Below are 17,312 nucleotides of genomic sequence, written 5' to 3' on the forward strand. Positions count from 1 at the left end.
GCCTTCTCTATCCACGGGGCGATTTCCTGCCAGAAACCCTTAATCAGAGGGCATGACCACCAAATATGGAGAGGGGTGCCCCTCTGCCCACACCCTCTCCAACAGTTAGCGTCTACCGTTGGATAGATCTGTGCCATTTTCACTGGGGTTCGGTACCACCTACTCAAAAACTAATTGACATCAGATCATTAATAGGAGCAGCTGTGTCACCCGGGGGGTGTTTATTACTGCATAAAACTACAAACACGTATGTGCCTAGTGCCTACACACACCCCACCTTTGGGTGCACAGAGGGACACGATAGGGCACAGTCTCCTCTCTTTCAGTTGATGTGCTTAGCATGCTGGGAACTGTCACCTGACAATGCGGAGCCATGCACCTGCATCTGGAGCACAGCAAGGAGCAGAAGGAACCTACAAGGAGGTATATTTTATTGAATAAAAAATTTATATTTTTAACAGAATATTTCATAAAATAATTAAGCCATTCATCTTTTAGGGGCACACAATGCAAAATGATACATTTTAATAGGATGGATGGCTTAATCCTACTCTAAGAGTTAAATCAACATACTTAACATACTTAAAAGACATAATCACAACGTATTATTTTGTACAGTTTAAAAATAAAATAAAAAATCCATTGATTTTCATCAAAACGGTGCTTCTTCTCCAGAGTCCTCACCAGAAGGTCCCGAACACATTGGGAATGCAGCACCTGTTGGCGGTTACAGGTAATGTATATTGGTTAAAGTGGACCTGTTATTAAAGTTCACATTTTAAGTAGACAGGACATAGGTTGGCACTGTTAAACAATCACCTTATCTTAGTATTATATATATATAAAAAAAAAAAACATAAAATTAAAAAGCAGGTGACTTAAAACCTTGGCAACCTTGATCACTTGGTCTCTGGCTACCAGTCAGAATTAAGGGAGACTCACAAAGCCTGCAGAGAGTCCACTGCTTTCAATCAAAACCTGTCTCATGGCCAGAGGTGGTGGTGGTGTAGTATTTCACCCTGCTATCCATAGTTACATAGTTAGTCAGGCTGAAAAAAAGACACAAGTCCATCTAATTCAACCAACAAAAATCATACCATCTCATATCCACAATCCTTCACCCACAGTTGATCCAGAGGAAGGCGAAAAAACCACAGCAGAGCATCATCCAATTTGCTACAGCAGGGGAAACAATTCCTTCCTGATCCCCCCGAGAGGCAATCGGATTTTCCCCGGATCAACTTTACCTATTAATGTCAGTACCCAGTTATATTGTGTGACATTTAGGAAAGTATCCAGGTTTTAAAGTAATCTACTGAGCTGGCCAGAACCACCTCTGGAGGGAGTCTATTCCACATTTTCACAGCTCTTACTGTGAAGAAACCTTTCCGTATTTGTAGATGAAATCTCTTTTCCTCTAGAAGTAAAGAGTGCCCCCTTGTCCTCTGTGATGACCTTAAAGTGAATAACTCAACACCAAGTTCACTATATGGACCCCTTATATATTTGAACATGTTGATCATATCCCCCCTTAATCTCCTCTTATCAAGAGTGAATAAATTAAGTTCCTCTAATCTTTCCTCATAGTTGAGCTCCTCCATGCCCGATATCCTTTTTGAGAACTGGTGCCCAAAACTGAACTGCAAATTCCAGGTGAGGTCTTACTAATGATTTCTACAGGGGGGCAAAATGATATCTCTCTCTCTGGAGTCCATACCTCTCCTAATACAAAAAAGGACTTTGCTCGCTTTGGAAACCGCAGCTTAGCAATGAATGCTATTATTAAGCTTATGATCTACCAAAACCCCCAGATCCTTCCCCACTATGGATTCCCCCAGTTGTACCCCCCTAGTATGTATGATGCATGAATATTCTTAGCCCCCAAGTGCAAAACTTTACATTTATCAACATTAAACCTCATTTGCCACACAGTTGCCCAATGAAACCTCCATTGAGGTCGGCTTGTAAATTGGAGACATCCTGTAAGAACGTTATTCCACTGCATAGCTCGGTGTCATCTGCAAAGCCTGACATTATACTTTTAATCCGAGACCCAATATCATTTATAATGATATTATAAAGTAAGGGTCCCAGCACTGAACCTTGGGGTACACCACTGATAAGCTTAGGCCATTCAGAGTACGTCTTAAAATATTTTTTTCCAGCAAGAACTCATCTATATGGTCTTTTATTAAATTCTCCAGTATCTTCCCGACTATAGAAGTTAAACAGGTCTATAAATACTTGGTAAATACTTTGTTCCCTTTTTTAAATATAGGCACCACATTGGCCCTGTGCCAATCCAGTAGTACCATTCCAGTCATTGATCCATGGATCAATGCACAACATATCTAGTTCAAGTGATATCATTTATTGTCTAACGTTATTAAAGATGCAAGCTTCATGACTGCTTGTTTAGATCCCTTCCAATTCTATTTATATAATGAATAAAGCTTGAGGAAGGGATATAGGGGGTCCTGAAATCTGCTGCCTTCTCCTTCTATCACCCTTCCTCCCCATACTCATCCTTTCCTCCCTTCCCCCACTATCATCCTTCCTCCTTGTAATCTTCCTTTCCCGCTTTCACTTATATCACCTTTCCTCTCCTTACGCTTCCTTTCTCTATTCCCCCTCTATCACCCTTCTTCCCCGTACTCCTCCTCTCCCTCTTCCCCCTCTATCACCCTTCTTCCCTGTACTCCTCTCCCTCTTCCCCCTCTATCACCCTTCTTCCCTGTACTCCTCCTCTCCCTCTTCCCCCTCTATCACCCTTCTTCCCTGTACTCCTCCTTTCCCTCTTCCCCCTCTATCACCCTTCTTCTCTGTACTCCTCCTTTCCCTCTTCCCCCTCTATCACCCTTCTTCCCTGTACTCCTTCTCTCCCTCTTCCCCCTCTATCACCCTTCTTCCCTGTACTCCTCCTTTCCCTCTTCCCCCTCTATCACCCTTCTTCCCTTAACGCCTCCTCTCCCTCTTCACCCTCTATCACCCTTCTTCCCTGTACTCCTCTTCTCCCTCTCCCCCCTCTATCACCCTTCTTCCCTGTACTTCTCCTCTCCCTCTCCCCCCTCTATCACCCTTCTTCCCTGTACTTCTCCTCTCCCTCTTCCCCCTCTATCACCCTTCTTCCCTGTACTCCTCCTTTCCTTCTCCCCCTTTATCACCCTTCTTCCCTGTACTCCTCTCCCTCTTCTCCCTCTATCACCCTTCTTCCCTGTACTCCTCCTTTCCTTCTTCCCCCTCTATCACCGTTCTTCCCTGTACTCCTCCTCTCCCTCTTCCCCCTCTATCACCCTTCTTCCCTGTACTCCTCCTTTCCTTCTCCCCCCTCTATCACCCTTCTTCCCTGTACTCCTCTCCCTCTTCCCCCTCTATCACCCTTCCTCCCTATACTCTTCCCTCCCTTCTCCCCCCTCTATCACCCTACCTCCCTGTACCCTTCACTATCTCCCCCCCATCACCCTTCCTCCTTGTACTCTTCCTTTCCCTATTCCCCCTCTATCACCCTTCCTACTTGTACTCTTCCCTCCCTTCTTCCCTCTCTATCACCCTTCCTCCTTGTACTCTTCCTTTCCCTTTACCCCCTCTATCACCCTTCCTCCTTGTACTCTTCCCTCCCTTCTCCCACCCCCCATCACCCTTCCTCCCTGTACTCTTCCCTCCCTTCTACCCCCTCTATCACCTTTCCTCCCTGTACTCTTCCTTTTCCTCTATCAAACTTCCTCTTTGTACTCTTCCTTTCCCTCTTCCCTCCCTTCTTCCCCCTCTATCACCCTTCCTCCCTGTACTCTTCTCTACCCCTCCCCCCATCACCCTTCCTCCTTGTACTCTTACCTCCCTTCTTCCCTATCACCCTTCCTCCTTGTACTCTTCCTTTCCCTCTTCACCCTTCCTCCTTGTACTCTTCCCTCCCTTCTTCCCTCTCTATCACCCTTCCTCTGTATATTCTGCCATGGCTGACAAGCCAGTGAGGCTCTGTGACTACACACAGCAATGGGTCCCAACTCACTCTTGTGCGTTTCTTTGTATTAATCTTTGCACCTCGTTCATCCCTCTCACATGTGAACGTGCATTGTATGTATATATACATGTATTGCATAGAGCAGATAAAAGGTAAAATCCTTCTCAGGTTATTTTTTTTTTTCTGTCTTTCTCTTGTTGGGGAAATTTGCTTTCATTTCCAGTCCTGGACATGCAACAGGAAATGACCGACACCTTATTGTAGACCTAGTGACATCATTACTGGGTCTCTGTGCTTCTCCATGCAATGCAGGCTGGTTAGCGGGAGGGACTGTGCATAGCTTCTTAACAACATCACGGCACCTTCCCAAGAGTCCCCAGTCCTGATGCAAGCAGTGGGCTGGCTCTTGGGAGGAATTATGCAAATATAAAAATGCCTTGATGGGTTGTTGTCAGTCTGGAGGAGTCGGAAGTTCCTAGGCAGGCTGTGTGTACATGCAAAATGTGGACAGTTGTGGTGCTGTACCTATGGCAGAGATCACTTACAGCATTCCCTCGGCACACTCCTTCTGCCCTACGGAGGACTCGCGAACAAAACAGGCCAGGCGGCAATAACCGAGGAAACTGTCGCAGCCCCAGATCGCGGGAGAGGCGCCATCACCTGGGGAGAGGGAGAACAGACAGTTTTTAATGGCAACCCAATGCACCTCTGACCCACGAATAGCACAAATGCAGTAATGTACTACCATGCCTTGTGGCTTTTTTTTTTTTTCCAGAATTATGCCCATATGAAATAATCTACAATTGCCTGAAGTGGCGAAGCTTGAAAACTTGGATTCATGGAAAAAGTCTGGCATTCTGCTTCTTAACCACTTTCAGACCGGACCATTTTGCTGGTCAAAGACCAGACCACTTTTTGCGATTCGGCACTGCGTCGCTTTAACTGACAATTGCGCGGTCGTGTGACGTGGCTCCCAAATAAAATTGACGTCCTTTTTTTCCCACAAATAGAGCTTTCTTTTGGTGGTATTTGATCACCCCTGCCGTTTTTATTTTTTGCACTATAAACAAAAATAGAGCGACAATTTTGAAAAAAACGCATTATTTTTTACTTTGTTATAATAAATATCCCCCCAAAAATATATAAAAAAACATTTTTTTCCCTCAGTTTAGGCCGATACGTATTCTTCTATATATTTTTGGTAAAAAAAAAAATCGCAATAAGCGATTATTGATTGGTTTGCGCAAAAGTTATAGCGTTTACAAAATAGGGATAGTTTTATAGCATTTTTATTAATAATTTTTTATTATTTATTTTTTTAATAGTAATGGCGGCGATCAGCGATTTTTATTGTGACTGCGACATTGTGGGGGACCCATCGGACATTTTTGACACATTTTTGGGATCATTGTCATTTATACATTAATCACTGCTATATAAATGCAGTGATTCCTGTGTAAATGACACTGGCAGTGAAAGGGTTAACCAGTGGGTGGCAGTGTAGGGGTTAAGTGTTCCTAGGGGTGTGTTACTAACTGTGGGGGGGTTGGGCTTTCATTTAGTGAACACTGATCTCTGCTCCAATCACATGGAGCAGAGATCAGCGTCACTAGTTGCTAGGCAGAATGGAGAAATGTTGTTTACAATGGCACTTCTCCATTCAGCCGCTCCGTGAGACGATCGCTGGGATGCCCGCGGCGATCGAGTCCGCAGGTCCCGTGACCCGACTCACGGGGGTCCCGACCAGCGCGGGAGCCTCGCCGGCGGCGGCGCGCTCCCGATGGCAGGGCGGAAAATTTAAAGGGACGTACATGTACGCCCATTTGCCTGCCCGTGCCATTCTGTCGACGTACATCGTCGTGCGCTGGTCGGCAAGTGGTTAATCAACTTTATGATAATAATGTTTTGTGATCATTTGATAAATTGGCAGGGAAGTATCATTTGTCCAATCATTTTTTTTTTCAATATTTACAGCTACGGCATGCTTTGCAGAGTCAAACAAAGACCTTTTTATTAAAATATACTCCTTCACCAATTCTAGCTTTGGTAGTATTTGTTAAGCCGTGTACACACGGTCGGACTTTCCGGCAGAAAAGGTCAGACGGAATCATTACATCGGATATTCCGATCCTGTGTGGGCTTCATCAGAATTTTTTTTTTCGAAAATTCCGACAGACCTAGAAATAGAACATGTTTTAAATCTTTCCGACGGAATCAATTCCTATCGGGAAAACCGCTCGTCTGTATTCTGTTCCGACGGACCAAAAACAACGCAAGGGCAGCTATTGGCTACTGGCTATTGATCTTCCTTTTTCTAGTCCCGTCATACGCGTTGTATGTCACCGCGTTCTAACCGATCGGACTTTGGTGTGATCCTGTGTAGGCAAGATCACGTGTAGGCAAGTCCATTTCAGTGGAACTCAGAACTCCGTCGAAAGAACCGTCAGAGTTTATTCTGACGGAAAAACCGGTCGTGTGTACGCGGCATAAGATGTGCTAAACAGGGACTTATAGGAAATATATATTCTTCTATACAAATGATAATTTGAACTAATCCACAAGAGGGTAGTTTTGGATGGTGGAATAGAGATTTAGAGACACTTAGTGATGAGGAATGGGGGAAAACTGTGAAAAATGTATTTAGGGTATCTTTATCCTCCCCGCAGTGTTTGACTGAGTTATATATTATTCATAGAGCCCACTATACTCCTTTATAACTGCATTCATGGAGTAAAGCCATATTTATTGGCATATAACATGCACCATTTCCCCCTTAAAATAGGGGAAAAAGGGAATGAGCGCCGCCAAAATACAAAGCTGCAATCTCCGGTGTACTCGGCTTGGAGTCACACCCAGTCCCACCCCCTGCACAGCTCCTAGCGTTGATGTTCCAGCGATGGACCGGTGTTATGTCCATCATAGGTGCGGAGCCAAGGGGCCGGACTAGGCGTGACTGCGAGCCGAGCAGAGTACACAGGAGATCCGACTCTGTCTTTTCCGGCAATGACAAGGCTGCAGAAGGGCACTGATTAGGCTGTAATGATGGGTAGTGATGGACGAACTTCCGACGGGACGTTTCGCAAACGCAGACCGCGAACGCGGCCGATAGTTCGCGAACCAGAACGTTCGCAGCGGGCCCCATTGACTTCAATGGAAGGCGAACTTTGCAAACCTACAGGTCAAATTTGCAGCCACAAAATAATTAATAGCTGTGCAAACATAGTCCCACCACATAGCCAATGACATAACACATATATGAGGTGAATCTGGGATCGACAACTACAAGCATTCTTTTTTTATATGTGAAATTGTTGTGACAATTCAGGACTGTGGAGCGCATGAAGGCAATGGAGGAGAGGGAAGGTCAGGGACCAGGGTAGGCAAAGAAGAGGGTGCAGGAGATGATCACCAGCAGCGTGACATACAGCAATGACACCTGCACCGTGATAGAGTCATCTGACAGCAGCACCGTGATAGAGAGCACTGACATCAGCAGCGTGACATAAAGCACTAACACCAGCACCGTGATATACAGCACTGACAGCAGCACCGTGATATACAGCACTGACAGCAGCACCGTGATAGAGAGTACTGACATCAGCACCGTGATATACAGCACTGACACCTGCACCGTAAGCAGCCCCAGGAGGAAGTCAGCATAGCACAGGGATGGTGGGAGCCCCTCATAATGAGCATAGCACAGGGATGGTGGGAGCCCCTCATAATGAGCATAGCACAGGGATGGTGGGAGCCCCTCATAATGAGCATAGCACAGGGATGGTGGGAGCCCCTCATAATGAGCATAGCACAGGGATGGTGGGAGCCCCTCATAATGAGCATAGCACAGGGATGGTGGGAGCCCCTCATAATGTGCACAGCAGAGGTACAGCCCCAGGAGGAAGTCAGCACAGCACAGGGATGGTGGGAGCCCCTCATAATAAGCAGTTCCAGGAGGATGTCAGCATAGCACAGGGATGGTGGGAGCCCCTCATAATAAGCAGCCCCAGGAGGAAGTCAGCACAGCACAGGGATGGTGGGAGCCCCTCATAATAAGCATAGCACAGGGATGGTGGGAGCCCCTCATAATATGCACAGCAGAGGTACAGCCCCAGGAGGAAGTCAGCACAGCACAGGGATGGTGGGAGCCCCTCATAATAAGCAGCCCCAGGAGGAAGTCAGCACAGCACATAGATGGTGGGAGCCCCTCATAATAAGCAGCCCCAGTTAGAAATATGACACCGCTCAACCTTTTCAAACAGGAGGGTACGGGCATATAGTACGGTGTGCTTTTTTTGGACAAGGAAGTGAGCCAAATGAAGAAAGAAGGTCTGTGTGCTCGATTAAAAAAATTGTTTATCGACATATACATGGTCTACTGGTCACATGTGTTGAATTCCTCCGAGATCCATGCCTCATTCATTTTTAGAAATTTGAGGTAGTTAACACTGTCGTGAGCTAGGCAAGTACGCTTATCGGTCACGATCCCCCCTGCTGCACTGAACGTCCTTTCGGACAGGACACTGGACGAGGGGCAAGCCAACAGTTCGATTGCAAATTGGGCAAGCTCTGGCCAGAGGTCAAGCCTGCCCACCCAGTAGTCCAGGGGTTCATCACTCCTCAGAGCGTCCACATCGGCCGTTAACCCGATGTAGTCGGACACCTGACGGTCTAGGCGCTCCCTGATGCTGGATCCGGATGACACCTGTCGATGGGTCGGCTGAAAGAATGACCTCATATCCGAAGTCACCAACACATCTTCAAACCGGCCTCTTCTTGCAGGCGCTGTTGGATTGGTACCCGCAACTCCTTCTCTGGGAGTGGGAATTGCTCCTCTGCCAGCGCACGCAAAAGCAGAATGCAGCATTTCTCGACGCAAGGCCTGGAAGTGCTCCATTCTGCCAGCCCTCTGTGACGGCGGTAACATTTCCGCCATTTTGTGTTTGTACCGGGGGTCTAAGTACGTTGCCACCCAGTACTGGTCCTTGACCCTTATGCTTTTTATACGGGGGTCCCTATTAAAACACTGGAGCATGAAGGCCCCCATTTGCACTAAAGTGGAAGCGGTGTGGTGGCCTGGCTCCTGCTCATCATCCAGGATAATGTCGTCCTCTTCATTCTCCTCTCCCCATCCACGCACAACAGGGATCCCAGAAAGGTTTAAAGCATGCTCTTCTTGCTCCTCCTCATCCGCCCCGGCACCATCCTCCTCTGACTCCTTTTCAGACTCCTGTTGTTGACTTGTCTCAGATAGAGTAGCCCCCCCTGGGAATTCATCCAGCATTGCGACTTCCTCATCTTCCCGCTCCTGCTCCTCCACAGCTTGATCAATGACACGCCTCAATGCACGCTCCATAAAGAAGGCATAAGGTACCATGTCACTGATGGCGCCATGGCTGCGACTGACCAGTTTGGTGATCTCCTCAAATGGGCGCAGAAGTCTGCATGCGTCGCGCATGAGCAGCCACTGGCGCAGTGAAAAAAACCCCAGCTTCCCAGAACCTGTTCAGATGGCAACGCTATTATCAGCAGCGGACACGTTAAAAAAAGCCCACACTGCGGAGCCATGTGCCGGTGTCCTGGGAGTGCCAGATGTGACCATACATGGTCGATGACTCGCTCCTGATACATTTGCAGTCTGCTTTGTCCCTCCTGTGCAATGTAAGTTAGTCCTGCTTCTCCTCCCTATCTGCTGGTCCATATCTCCCTCTGAACTCCCCTCCTCTTCCTCTCTTGTGGGCACCCAAGTGACATCACTAGACACGTCATCATCGACGTCACCTTCCCCACCGCTATAATTAGAGATCTCGGAGTAGGCAGCAACACCGGGGACCAACCTCCTCCTTGGGCTGATCTGGGTACTGTTGTCAGACTGCTGAGTAGCCGTTGTTGCTACCTCCTCTTCCTGATCCAATACCAAGAGTGGCTGCGCATCAGAAATGTCTTGATATGGATCAGAAAATAATTCCTGTGACTCAAGCGGAAGGTATGTGGTGGTGGTGGTGGTGTTGTTGGTGGTAGTGTCTTTGGGGGTGCACATAGCAGAGAGTGAAGAAGAGGGTGCAGATCAAGAGGATGAGGAGGGTGCAGAAGAGTAAGGCTGAGTGAGCCACTCAACCAAGTCTGGTGCGTCCTTTAAAGTAATTGAACGCACCTTCTGCAACTTCCCACTTTGGCTCAAGCCTGTTGCTCCTGCCCTACCCCTACCACCCCTGCGGAAGGGCTTGCCTCTTCCTCTGCCTGTCATTTTTTAAATGACCCTGTGACAAAACTCTCAGTCCCTATACCGATGAAGGACTGCTGCAGTATAGGGCAGCGGTCAGCAGTAGTGCACCTCAACCCTATGTATTGTGGACCTTTACCAGTCCTTATAGAATAGCAGACTGTACCTCACTCAACCCTATGTACTGTAGCACCCTAGACCAGGTTACCAGTCCTTATAAGGACCTTTGTGGAACAAGTAGGTTGTGTGTGACTGATTAGCAGACTGTATGTCAGTCCCTATACTGATGAAGGACTGCTGCAGTATAGGGCAGCGGTCAGCAGTAGTGCACCTCAACCCTATGTATTGTGGACCTATACCAGTCCTTACGGAATAGCAGACTGTACCTCACTCAACCCTATGTACTGTAGCACCCTAGACCTTACCAGTCCTTATAAGGACCTTTGTGGAACAAGTAGGTTGTGACTGATTAGCAGACTGCAGCAGAAGGGCAGCAGTCAAGTATAATATTCTTTCTATATTTGGAAGAAAGAATATTATACGTGTACAAGCCTATTACCGTACCACTGATACCAGTCCTGAAAAGAACCTTTGTGGACCTAATATAGTAACAGCTACTGATTAAACTGACCCTCACTGTCTCACACACTGCTTCCTGCCTGTCCCTATATAAACTGACAAAACAGAGGCTGCTGGAACAATAACTTGAATAGCACTTTTGTGGACCTGATAGCAACAGCTAATGATGATGATGACTAATCTGGCTGTCCCTACAACAGCAGCACACAGCGCTCTGTCCCTTTCTTTAAACTGACAAAAGACACTCAGGCTGCTGCAACAATCAGTAGCACAGCAAACCTATATACACCTAACACCTATACCAGTCCTGAAAAGAACTTTTGTGTACCAAATAGCTAGCGATTTGGGTCACTGCAATCTCTCCCTGCTCCACACAGCAACCTCTCCCTATAGTGACAGAAGAAAGAATGTAAAATGGCCGCCGGATCGGGTGTATTTATAAGTTAGGGGGAATGTCCAAGTGTCCATGTGCTGTAATGTCTCAATTGGCTGTCCTGTACCCCATGATGGATGTGTCATCATAGGTCAAAGTTCTTTTACACAGTAAACACGGAAGTCCGCCGGGCGAACGGCGGCAATAGTCCGCCGATCGGGTGGACAGCAAACAGCCGAAAATCCGCCGCGAAACGACCGCCGGGCGAACCGTTGGGCCATCGCTAATGATGGGTAAGGCTGCAGATGGTCCCTGATTAGGCTGTAATGATGGGCAAGGCTGCAGATGGGCACTGATTAGGCTGCAATGATGGGCAGATGGGCACTTATTAGACTTTAATGATGGGCAAGGCTGCAGATGGGCACTGATTAGGCTGCAATGATGGGCAAGGCTGCAGATGGGCACTGATTAGGCTGCAATGATGGGCAGATGGCAAGGCTGCAAATGGGCACTGATCAGGCTGCTATAATGGGCAATGGCAAGGCTGCAGATGGGCACTGATCAGACTGCAATAATGGGCAATGGCAAGGCTGCAGATGGGCACCAATAAGACTGCATTGATGGGCACTGACCCTTATTTTGCTTCAAAATTCTTTATTTAAAATGTAAAAGTTTTTTCCTGAAACTTCCCTCTCAAAATTAAGGTGCGTGTTATATGCTGATAAATACGGTACATCAAATTGTCCAAGATGTACTACTGGCACAGGTACACTTATACAGGCTATGGCGATGTCCCAAACCGCATCACTACTGGGAGTGTGGATTTGATACTCTAAATCCCTTGTGTACAGCTTGACCCAAAAGTTGCATTGCTAGGGATTATACCAGAAGACACCCTCCCAGTGGAAATGCGTGTGATGTGGTTGAGAACTATGTATGTGGCTCGCAAACTTATATTACAAAAATGGATATCAAACTACCCGCCAATGATAGATCAATGGATCAATCAATCAATCTTAATCTAAGACGAGAGGAACTGACATACAAACATAGGAGATGTCCTAAAAAAATTTGGCAATGGTGGTTAGTATCCAACCTGCCTAAACAGTCATAAGAGTATATTAATGGCTTCAGATCCGCTAGCCGAATGACGGTTACAGCGCGGATCTGCTTTGCCGGGAGGGCGTCAATAGACGTCCTCCCCTTTGCAAGCTTCCCCCCGAAGGGTGCTTGATCACCCGAGTCAATGAGACTCCGGTGATCACAGATCCCAACCCCTCACCACGTGATCAGCTGTCAGCCAACTAAATATGAGTATATACACCATCTAGGGAAGTAATGTGTTGGAGGGGAGTAATGACTGAAAACTTGTTTGGTGACCGCAGTTATGAAGGTTTTTTTTTTTCCTTTGTCTTTCTTCTTTTCTCTCTTTTTTTTTTTTTTTTTGGTGTATTGGCATTGGGTGGGACGTGGAATGGTAATGTTTTATAATGTGTTTTTCTCTTTTGTTGTATAATGAAAAAAAAAAGGAATAAAAAATATTTGACTGAAAAAAATTCCGACTAGTGAGAATTGAGCCCAGAAGCCTGGTGCTGTAGAATGAATATGACTACTTGGCAGCTTCTATGATGTCCCAAAGTGACTCTTTCATCATTTGTGCAGTGTGATGTCGCCATCTAGTGGTGACATATCAACAACGCAGAAGCTCAATTTAACAGCGGAACTTGTAGCTGAGGATTTACAGGCAGTAATAATGGGAACCTCAATTATAGTTCTGTACAAGATATATGTTGGATGTTATTGTCCAAATGGACATTTTGAGATGCAAAATTTTAAGTGCCTGTCCCATGTATTGATTCAGCAACAATGTAACATATACAGATGGTATACATCAGTGCAGACACCGCAAGCAGTAGATCAGGAGACAGCTCTCCTCATCAGCACTGTAGGGAATTAGGACAGGAGATGCTCTCCTGATTGGTGCCGCCTTTAAATTGCAAAGTGATGCATGGCCTAGCGTTTGAGAAACGCATCGCTACATTTCAGTCTCAAAAGTGCACCTCCGTTCCTTGTGTCAGCTAGTGACCCCAGTGTTGCCAGTGACCTGAAAAGAGTCATCAGTCTCTGTGTAAACTAGCGACTGCAGTGCACCCAGTGACCCCAAGTGAGCCTTCAGTCCCAATATCATCTGGTGACCCCAGTATGCCAAGTGACTCCAAGTACATCTCAACTCCCCTTGTCATCTAGTGACCCAAGTAGGCCCAAAACACTCCAAAGGCACTTCCAGTCCCTGTGTTGCTTAGTGACTGCAGCGTGCCCGGTGACTCCAAGTGTGCCTCCAATCCACACGTCTCCTACTGACCACGGTGTGCCTAGTGACTCCATGTGAACCTCCAGTACCTGGGCCATCTAATGAAACCAGTGGGCCCAGTGACTCTGTGTGCCTCCCATCCCTATGTCATCTGGGGACCCCAGTGCGCCCAGGCACTCCAATTGCACCTCCAGTCCCTATCATCTGCTGACTCCAGTGCACTCAGTCATTCCAAATGTACCTCTAGCCTCTTCGTTATGTAGTGACTCCAATGTCTACTGTAACCCCAAATGCGCCTCCAGTCCTCTTGTCATCTAGTAACCCAATTATAGGCCCAGGCACTCCAAATGTACCATCAGTCCCTGTGTCATCTAGTGTCTCCAGTGTGCCCAGTAACCTTAAGTGTGCCTCCAGTCCACATGTGATCTAGTGGCCTCAGTGCTCCTAGTGACTCCAAATGCGCCTCCAGGCCCTGTGTTGTTTAATGACTCCAGTGTGCCTAGTGACCTTGTATTATCTAGTAACCCCAAGTGTGCCTCCAGTCCACATGTCACCTAGTGACCCCAGTGTGCTTAGTGACTCCAAGTACACCTCCAGTCCCCTTGTCATCTCATGACCAAGTAGGCCCAGGCCCTTCAAAGGCGCCTCCAGTCCCTGTGTCGCTTAGTGACTCCAGCGTGCCCGGTCACTCCAAGTGCATCTTCAGTCCTTATATCATCGAATGACTCCAGTGTATTGTCTAGCAACCCCAAGTGTGCCTCTCCTCCGTGTGTCATCTAGGGACCCCAGTGAACTCAGGCACTCCAATTGTACCTCTGGTCCCTATGTCATCTAGTGGCTCCAGTATGCCCAGTGACCCCCAATGCACTTACAGTCACTGTCATCTAGTGACTCTAGTGCACCCGGTGATTTCAAATGCACCTCCAGTCCCTGTTTCATCTAGTGACAAAAATGTCCCCAGTAACCCCAAGTAAGCCTCCAGTCCGCACTAGGCCCCAGTGTGCCTAGTGACTCCAAGTGCATATCCAGTCCCTACATCATCTAGTGACTCTAGTGGGCTTAATGACTCCAAGAGCGACTCCTGTGCACCAAGTGACTCAAAATGCACCTCCAGTTCCAAAGTCATCTAGTGACTCCAGTGCACCTCCACTCCCTAAGTCATCTAGTGGCCCCAATGGGTGTTGACCCATTGATTCCACCAGTACCTCCAGTCCCTATGTCATCTAGTGACTCCAGTGCACCTCCACTCCCTAAGTCATCTAGTGGCCCCAATGGGTGTTGGCCCATTGATTCCACCAGTACCTCCAGTCCCTATGTCATCTAGTGACTCCAGTGCACCTCCACTCCCTAAGTCATCTAGTGGCCCCAATGGGTGTTGACCCATTGATTCCACCAGTACCTCCAGTCCCTATGTCATCTAGTGACTCCAGTGCACCTCCACTCCCTAAGTCCTCTAGTGGCCCCAATGGGTGTTGACCCATTGATTCCACCAGTACCTCCAGTCCCTATGTCATCTAGTGACTCCAGTGCACCTCCACTCCCTAAGTCATCTAGTGGCCCCAATGGGTGTTGACCCATTGATTCCACCAGTACCTCCAGTCCCTATGTCATCTAGTGACTCCAGTGCACCTCCACTCCCTAAGTCCTCTAGTGGCCCCAATGGGTGTTGACCCATTGATTCCACCAGTACCTCCAGTCCCTATGTCATCTAGTGACTCCAGTGCACCTCCACTCCCTAAGTCATCTAGTGGCCCCAATGGGTATTGGCCCATTGATTCCACCAGTACCTCCAGTCCCTATGTCATCTAGTGACTCCAGTTCATCCAGTGACTCAAAATGCACCTCCACTCCTTAAGTCATCTAGTGACCCAGTAGGCATGGGCCCAATGACTCCAATAGCACTTCCAGCCCCCATGTCATCTAGTGTCTCCAGTATGCCCAGTGACTCCCAATGCACTTCCAATCCCTGTATCATCTAGGGACCCCAGTACACCCAATGACGCCAAGTATGCCTCCATTCCCTGTATCATCTTGAGGCTCCAGTGTGCCCAGTGACTTTCATTGTGCCTCCAGTGCCTGTGTCATCTAGTGACTCCAGTGCTTTTTTTTTTTTTAAGGAAAAATTCCCCAAAACATAGTCACAGTATTCAAATTTTTTACTAACAAAAGATTCTTAGTATATGGTTTGATGGCATTCCAGGGATGACACTTACGATGGGACATTTCCAAGGACAAAGGACTGCTGACCACTAACTGTATACAAAGTCTACTCCCCATAGGTAGGTCACCGCTCCCCCAACACGTACAGCTGGACACAGTGAAATTACATGGTAAAGAATCTCAGAATGTGGTTATATGGAAAGATATCTACAATGTCATCTGCCCAAGACATAATTCATAATCATAATTCATAATCTTCATAATCTCATAACCCTGAATCACACATCTGACCCATCTCCTTATATGTGACCCGTTCCCGACTTACTGCCTCTCCAGGTGACGACCACAAGAACCAAGAAAAAGACCTTGAGATAGTTCATGGTTTTCCGAGACCTTCTCCGGGATCATATGCTGATAACTAGGAAAACCAGAAAGATTTTAAAGACCTTGTGATTGGTGGGTTGGACTTCATGGCTGGAGCAGGGTTGGGTCATCTCCAGCTTGATGCCTCTGCTCAACCCTGCTGGCTGCTAATTGAGGTTCCTTCAAATCTGGAGAGTCACATGTTACTGTTTACAGCATAAAGGACCCTGTATCCTAACCCAAGAACTAAAATGTAACATATTGCTGCCTATAAGCCCTTGTACACACGGTCGGAGATTCCGATGGAATGTGTCCGATCGGACCGTTTTGTCGGATATTCCGACTGTGTGTGGTCTCCATCGGACTGTTTCTGTCGGAGTATCCGACGGACCAAGTTTTCCAACATGTCGGTAAAATTTTCCGACAAAATGCTCCGATCGGACATACTCCGATCATGTGTAGAGAATTCCGATCAGACAAAGTGCCACGCATGCTCAGATCAAATTCCTACACCAAAGCTATTGGCTACTAGCCTGAACATAGTCCCGTCGTAACGAAATTACGTCATCACGTTCTGAAAGATCGGATTTTCCGACAACTTTGTCCGACCGTGTGTATGCAACAGTTTCGAACAAAATCCGACGGATTTGGTTGTCGGAATGTCCGACCGCGTGTACAAGGGCTAAGTCTTTAGATGTGGCGGATGCATGCGTTTCCTTTCTTTCAATTTTTTTTCCTCCTTTATTTTCACCAGAACATGCTTCCTGTCCTAAGGTGACACGTGGGCGGGGCCAATAGAGGGACGTGGAGAAAGCGCTCAGTAGTGCCCCTAGAGGGAAGTGGACTGAGGCTCTTGCTTAAAGCGGAGGTCCACCCTAAAGTGGACCTTCCGCTCATCGGAACCCTCCCCCCCTCCGGCGCCACAATTGGCACCTTTCAGGGGGGAGGGGGGTGCAGATACCTGTACAGTACAGGTATCTGCACCCACTTCCGGGATAGCTCTCTGCGGAAAGGGGCGTAGATTATGCCCCTTTCCGCAAGTGCCCCGCTGCCTGCTGGGAAACACACAGATCCCAGAGGCAGCAGGGACCGTCCTTATTGCGCAGCGCGACTTGCGCATGCACAGTAGGGAACCGGGAAATGAAGCCGAAAGGCTCCACTTCCTGATTCCCATACCCAAGATGGTGGCGGCAGCACCCGAGAGACGATCGAGAGATCGGCTTCGGGTGCCGACATCGCGGGCGCGCTGGACAGGTAAGTGTCACTATTTTAAAAGTCAGCAGCTGCAGTATTTGTAGCTGCTGGCTTTTAAAAAAAAAAAAAAAACGCGGAGTCCCGGCGGACT

The 17,312-nt window shown here is 47.5% G+C and overlaps 1 long non-coding RNA gene across 1 annotated transcript; it reads right to left on the minus strand.

Moving 5' to 3' along the window:
- Positions 1-414: 414 nt before the first annotated feature.
- LOC143927213 (uncharacterized) lies at positions 415-16,049 on the minus strand. The gene is made up of 3 exons (XR_013262253.1): positions 15,930-16,049; positions 4,507-4,621; positions 415-717 (listed from the first exon to the last, which is right to left on the minus strand). It is a non-coding gene; the product is annotated as an uncharacterized LOC143927213 (long non-coding RNA).
- Between the last annotated feature and the right edge of the window lie 1,263 nt (positions 16,050-17,312).

Source organism: Lithobates pipiens, unplaced genomic scaffold (assembly GCF_037356315.1).
Source record: "Lithobates pipiens isolate NorthernLeopardFrog02 unplaced genomic scaffold, aLitPip1_a1.2 Scaffold_23, whole genome shotgun sequence".
In the NCBI taxonomy this organism is placed as follows: domain Eukaryota; kingdom Metazoa; phylum Chordata; class Amphibia; order Anura; family Ranidae; genus Lithobates; species Lithobates pipiens.